Raw genomic sequence first — 7124 nt, forward strand, 5'->3', positions numbered from 1 at the left:
ACTATTATTTTTCTCAGTTTTGAAATCGTGTATATCCAATATATTGTACACTTTCTCTTTCTATATTTCTCCAAACAGACATAGGAATAAAATATTAAAGAAAAAGCTTTCAAAAGTCATTTCAGAAATGCTGAGACAATAACACAAATCTGAACAATCAAGCAAACCAAACAAATCTAAAGTAAAAGACCATAATAACCCTCCTTTTCTTTTTCCTCAACTGTAATGAAAAATAAAGAACACATTGTAGTTAAAATTAGTATTGATATCACAGGCAAAGTTGCATTTTAATCACCTAACAGAGCACAGCTTGATTTGATCATCTTTTCTATTCTTAAAATTACAAAAAGTGGGACTAGGACACTCACCAGATCATTATTACGATACAGAAAACTTTTTTCATACCCTGAAACTATGCTTTTACTTTGCAAGTGTGAAGTCACTATCTTATTCACTGTATTTTAATGCATTTTTTCCTTTCTTTATTTTTATCAATAATTACAACCGTAAAATCTTTTTTTCTCAATGATGCAAAAAAAATCAAAACAACCAAAAAAAACCCCAAAAACATAGATGAGAAAAACTCTTTCATCTGATTGTATAGTAGAAAATTTAGCTGAAAGACAATAAAAGATCAGCGTGATGTAAACATTCTTGTGCTTACTGTTGTGTGTGTGATTGAACTTCATTACAGATGGTATTTTTTGAATTGTTCTTTTCCAGTGTATTTATCTTTTTTTCTGTTTAGTGTAACTTCAGTGCTTACTGACATGTAACTTCATTGACTAACTATGAATGTAGAAATAATCAGTGTTTCTGAGCTAAAAATGATGGGTCTTCTAAGCAGCTGAACTTCTGCTAAGGACACAGAAGTTTCTCTTTGCTGAAATAACATCTGAGTTTGACCCGAAGACTTTTCATCCATTAAAAAATGCTTTCATTTGATCCACAGGTTGTTACAACTCCCCATCCTAACAAAGAAGATCTATGTGTGAGGTACGTGTTGGACATGAAACTGCAATTCAAAGGAATTCTGAGTATGAATCCCACAGCACTGTGGCAGAGCTTAAAAGCCTCTATTCTCAAAAAGGGGAAATGGTAGGATTTGTGACTTTTTTTAAACCATGATCTAAAGCAAAATACGTTGGCTTCTCTCAAGAGGCTTAATTCTCCTATAGCTGGAGGAATTGATGGTTATAAATAGTGAGGACAGAAGGTGTGGTCAGAGCATACTCATCGAGGAAATGCACACAGTGATATTTGTATTCCTGGTCCCGATAACGAGTAAGAAGTAAAAAATATTGCATAGGTAGCATTTATTCATTGTGCTGTTTCCAGATTTAATGCATGAATCATTGAGCATGGCGCATCAATAAGGCATAGAAATCATTAAAGGTGTGATTGTAATGAGATAGGGAACTGTGAAAACCCTACGTGGTACTTCATACTGGCTTACCTTCAAAGGCATCCCTTCAAGTTTCCTTCTGCTTGATGAATCTAGCTGCTGAGCCTGTATTTCTTACTTGTAATTTCAGATTTTGCAGTTTTCATTCATGGTCTGTGCAAGGTGGCAGCTGGGTAAGAGACGTGTTAAGCATGTACTAACTTCCTCTTCCTCATATATCTTGCTCCTGAGCATAGTCCTTAAAAAAAATGGGTCTTATCACCTAAATAGTGATTAATTGCACAAAGCCTTTGTTTTGTCATTTAGTACAGGAAATAATCGATTCAATCTGTCTGCAAACACTATATAATTATTAAACCAGAACAAATGGAAGGCAAACAAATACAGGAGTAACAAAAACAAAGGAAAAAGCTTATTACATTTACAGTGAGTTTTATAACTTTTAAGTTATTTCAACTTCTGGTCATCCACAGGTTTATCAGAACTAAAACAAAATTATATTGGATATGAAGTTGGGAGAGGTTAAGTGCTAGGCATACTATGTGTTTTTGTTTCATCTAATTCCAGTGTAATGCAATGTGATCCCATGGTAGGTGGTGGAGAGCTCAGGAGCAGCAGAAGAGAGAAGGATGGAGATGCTGAGGAAAACTCCTTCCTCCTGAGCACAGCACACCTTGTGCCTGTTCCCTGATGGGGGGACAGAGTGTTACTTGAAGTGATACAAAAGGAGAGGAGATACCTGGGGTGATGTGGGGCCTGGGAAAAGGGGAGAAAAGGTGCTTTCTTTACCTGTGAAACGTTTGTTTCTTTTTCTTTTATTTCAAATATATGAATCAATAATTAAACATTCATATTAATTAAAAATAAATGAAGCTAATTCCCCAAGGCTGAATTTGTTCTGTCCATGACAGTAACTGGTATTTTCTTTTGTCTTTATTCCTTCCCTTTACCTCAATCCAGATGGTTTCTCATTCTTGTTCTGTTTTCTCCCCAGCCTCACAGAACAGAGTGAAAAGCTGGGTGGGAATTTGGCTGTTAGACAAGGTTTACCCACTACATGCACAAATTTTGTGTCTGTATATAGTGCCAATAAGAAGCAAGAAAATAAAGTAATTTGTGTGCAAATATTGATATATCTCTACATGTATTTATATATATTGTATATCATTAATGAAAAATCAGAATGTTAATCTCAGTCTGTCTTAAATCCATAGACAGTTTTACAAATACTGCTGCAAACAGAAGCAATCTATTTATGTTTTATTAGAACCAATAGAGGAAAGTAGTAACAAGTATTTTATCTAAGAAATGAGATAAATTGCAGTTTTTTGGGTTGTTTTCTTACAGATAGTGTAGATTAGCTGGTCGAGGCTCAGTATTCAAGACCTCATGAGAAATAGCACCTCACTTGTGTGATGGTATCTTCTAAGCAAGTATTACTTTGGTTTGGATAATTCAAATGTTTGCTTCTTTCCTGCCAGAAAGATGATATATTTTATTCCTAAGCCAATATTTATAACTATAAACAAATTCAGAAAAATTATCACTTGTTCAATATAAATTGAATTTATGTTGATTGTGGATGTACTTAAATGCAAAGTTTGTCACAGTACTACCTGTAAGCATTTTTGCTAGTAAAGCAAAATATAAACTTTGAAGCAATTGCAAAAGCAAATGAAAGCTAAACATTATCGCAATATATTTATTGTCATAAATATATGTCATATGTTATATGTCATATGCATAAAGGAAAGAAATACTTTGCAGAACACTGAAATATTTTTAAGGTATTTCTTATTTCTTTCTAACTGAAAAAAACCGCACACACACACACAAAAAAACCAACAACAACAAAAAATCCAACAACAACAAAACAAAACAAATAACAAAACAAAACAAAAACAACAACAACAAACAAACCAGAAAAAGTCTGATCCTAGAGAAAACTGCTGTTCATTGTGTAAAAAAAGAAGTCTTCCAAAATACTATTTTTGGAAATTCCTTTTTGAATTTAAATCTTCAATTGCAGGTATATGTCTGGATATATTTTTTTGCATTAAGGTCAAAAAATACCAAGATCAGATTACTCTTCTCAGAAATCATTTGACAATTTGAATATGCTAATTTTAAAAAAAATTAGATTATTCAAAGCTTTTGTTTGGATATGTAAAATGTCACATTATGAATAGTTTTAATCTGATCTGTTTCATGCATGGTGCTGGTAAATCAATGCAGAATATAGAAGACAAATTTGAAAGTTTTTGCAGTCTTTGTATTTTAGCTTCCAACATACTAAATCCATAAAATTAGTACTGCAATTCGAAATTATTGGATGGAAGAACCCATCCAAATTCAATTCACACTTAAAAAGCAAGGCCCAGAAATATCACAGTTAATATATCCCCTCAATAAAAAATTCAAAATTTCACCTAGGATGAGATCTGTCCTTTCCTTAAGGGAAAAATATAAGGTTCCACAAAGAAAATGAAAGCTTCAGGAACAGTTTTCTGTCAGTTAAAAACTACTCTGCAGTCAGTCTATGACCATCAGAACCCTTATTTCACAAAAATATTTTTAGCAAATTCATGATGTCTAATATAAAGGTATCATCATAGTGATAATGATTGTATGAAGTCCACTCCACATCATTTTTTCCTAATAAAATTAATTAATATATTAATTTTTATGTTTGAAGATTTTACTCATCTGTCCATTCATTCAATTCAGCTTTAACTTTTTTTCTTTGAAAAGCTGTACAACTTATCATATTTTTCTTGCCTAAACAAAAATGCAGATGGTGAGACCCAGAGAGAGATTTTATACAAAAATTTTTCCACAGTTTATAACATAGAATAGTAGCTTATTTTTTAGTTGTTTAAAATAAACCAATGTTATTGCTTTGGTTATTATCTCTAAAGACATGTACATTATTTAATTAATTACAACTCCAATTATGATTTTGTGTGGATATTTCTTATTTCATAAGAGCTGAAGCAAATTTAATGGTATAAATAAATGTGTGAATTACTAAAACAGAAGAGACAAAAATCATGTGCGAATGCAATTTATTTTAAATATGGAAAGTGAATTTGATCAGAAAGGCAGCTGAAGAAGTGGCCATTTCAGAAAGATGTTAAAAGCCAGACATATTAGAGAGATGACTATTATATTTAATCATTGTTTTCTGAGTCACTTCATGAGAGCTCAAGTTATTGTAGATTTTAGAATTTTTAACTTAATATACCATCAAATAGTTGCAAATAGACTAACCTCTGTCAAGCACACTATCAGTCAAGGAATAGAGATTTATTTCTGGACCTGTTTTGGAGATTTTGATTCTCACAGCAAGAACATCAACTGGAAGAAAGCCTGCTTGGAGAAGTGTGCTTAGACAGACCAAAATTATTACTTTTCTGAAATCAGTCTGGCATTTGTTTACCCAAATGTAGCACAGACCAAATAAAACCTTGGCACATACTTTTGGAAAAACAAAGCAACAAAACCAAAAATTTTGGTTTTGGCCTAGGTTACAGTGGAACTTAGACACAACCCATCAGGCTGTCCTGATCTCTGCCTGTATGAGTTTACATTTAAACATTAAATATTTCTCACATGAGCTCAGACTCTGCCAAGGAAAAGGTCACACATGAATAGTTACTCTAGAAACTAAGGGACAGCTTTCATGGATTACCTGCTACTCTCCAGTAACTTTTTGAATATGAAATCCATTACATTCTTTCTTAATTTTTTATCTGCAGAAATGAAATTGGCAATATTTATTTACTTACCTTGTAAAAGTTTTGTGTAGATATTACACTGAAAATTTGCAGAGTGGCTTGGTTCAATTCCAAACCAGAATCTGCTACAGAACCTAAAATAGCTAAATTGTTCTTCCATGAAAAATACAGAATTTCATAGAAACATGCAATTGTCATGGTAGAGAGATAAGTTTGTAGCTAAAAATGAGGGAATAACCTTCTTCAACAGATGTTAATTGTGAGACTTTCCTAGGGAATGGATGAGCAGTATCAAACCTTGCCGCTTACTATTACACTTAAAGTAGTCACCCTCTTAATACAGGCATAGTCTGTTGGTCTTCTGTTTGCTTTATAATGAAAATAAATTACAACAATTCTTAATTTTATTCAAGAAAAAAAAAAATTAAAAATCTTAAAAGCTTTTCTAAGGAGATTTTTTTCTTGCTTAGTAAGTTAATGATTGTCTTCTAAAAACATAATTGGATACTGCATATTACCTTGTAAGAGCAAACACCTTCATGAAGGACCCTTCTTGGGATCAGTTAGTCTGCAACAACCCTTGAATTTAGAATGCTGAGTGATCTGAGGCAGAAAAGCAAAGGAAAAAAATAAAAGGAGAAAAAAATTGCATTTTAAAAGTAGCATTGATACCAAAAATACTGGGAAAATATTTTCACGAGACAAAAATACATCCAGAAGAATTTAATTTGGATAGGAGACTCTATAAAGCTCAACAAAAGTAAAATAAAAGAGTTCAAATATTTAAATAATGAGATTCTTGTAACTCAGTTTCTGGAAAGGAGGTAAGAATATAGGATATAAATTCATTTTTATATATACATAAGATACAGAAGTATAGATATTAAAATGACTTGTAGGCAAATGCTTGAAGTACATTATCAATAAAAGGATAATAGAACAGTAGAAATGGAACACAATCATTTTTACTTAGGTGATAATTTGAGAGAGAAATGATCCAAATCTATAACCATTACATAATTTTTTAATAAAAAAACTACATTGTGTATTCAATGGAAAAAACAAACAAACAAACAAACCCAAAACCAAAAAACCAAACCAAACTTTTAGTGTTCAATTAATGAAAATTTTGTGACATTGTTATTTGTAGTGAGAGTTTAGATAAATAATCTTAACTTCCCAAGGCTCTGAAATTATCAGAATCCAAACCAAACAAGCAGGTTTCAAATAACTTTTCTCTTAGTAGCTACATATTTAAAAATATGAAAGTAAAACCTCAACATCAGTTCTTTTGCAAGGCCTCTATGAAAATAGTCAATCCCACTAAATTCTGAAGTACTTCAAACAGGGCATTTTTTCAAATGATTTCCAGCTCTCCAAAGAATAAGATTTTCCTGACCTGAAAGCTCTAAGAAAGCTTTCATGGAGTAAACTAACCAGTTTTTCAGGGAGCCTCTGGCTCCAGAATATGGTTAAAAGGGGTCACCTTCAAAATATAGAAAAATATAGAATCAGTTTCAGGTGCAAGTAAATATTCCAAAAAATCCCTTAATTTATTAAATCTGTGAGTAGAAAATCATCTCCCTTTCACAGTATCCCACTCATGAATAAGGAATATTTACATGGCAATGAGGTAGAAATAGTTTCCCCAAGGCATTCTCAATTATTTATTTAAGCAGTGTGAATTTTCAGAAAAAAATTTTCTCATTCAGTATAAGGATTGTCCCATATTTTTACACCTGGCAATTTTTAAAAATAAAACAGTGTCTGGAAATGAATGTTGAAAATCTCCATGGATGACAAAAGAATAAGCCTAATATAATTTAAAAGCATAAATTTAAATATAAATATAAGTTCTATTGCCACATTAAATGCCTAGGACTTGCACAATAAAGTTTTCAAGGGTATCTCAATGAGAAAAAGAAAAATAAATTAGCTTTACATTCTTATTGCTGAAATTATCTAAATATGCCAGTAAGGGA

General features: G+C 31.8%; 1 long non-coding RNA gene across 1 annotated transcript; it reads right to left on the reverse strand.

Moving 5' to 3' along the window:
- Positions 1 to 5096: 5096 nt before the first annotated feature.
- LOC306798430 lies at positions 5097 to 6631 on the reverse strand. Its single transcript, XR_013773348.1, has 3 exons — positions 6580 to 6631; positions 5678 to 5745; positions 5097 to 5157 (listed from the first exon to the last, which is right to left on the reverse strand). It is a non-coding gene; the product is annotated as an uncharacterized lncRNA (long non-coding RNA).
- Positions 6632 to 7124: the final 493 nt, after the last annotated feature.

The sequence above is a fragment of the Erithacus rubecula genome, assembly GCF_903797595.1.
Source record: "Erithacus rubecula genome assembly, chromosome: 2".
NCBI classification, from domain to species: Eukaryota; Metazoa; Chordata; class Aves; order Passeriformes; family Muscicapidae; genus Erithacus; species Erithacus rubecula.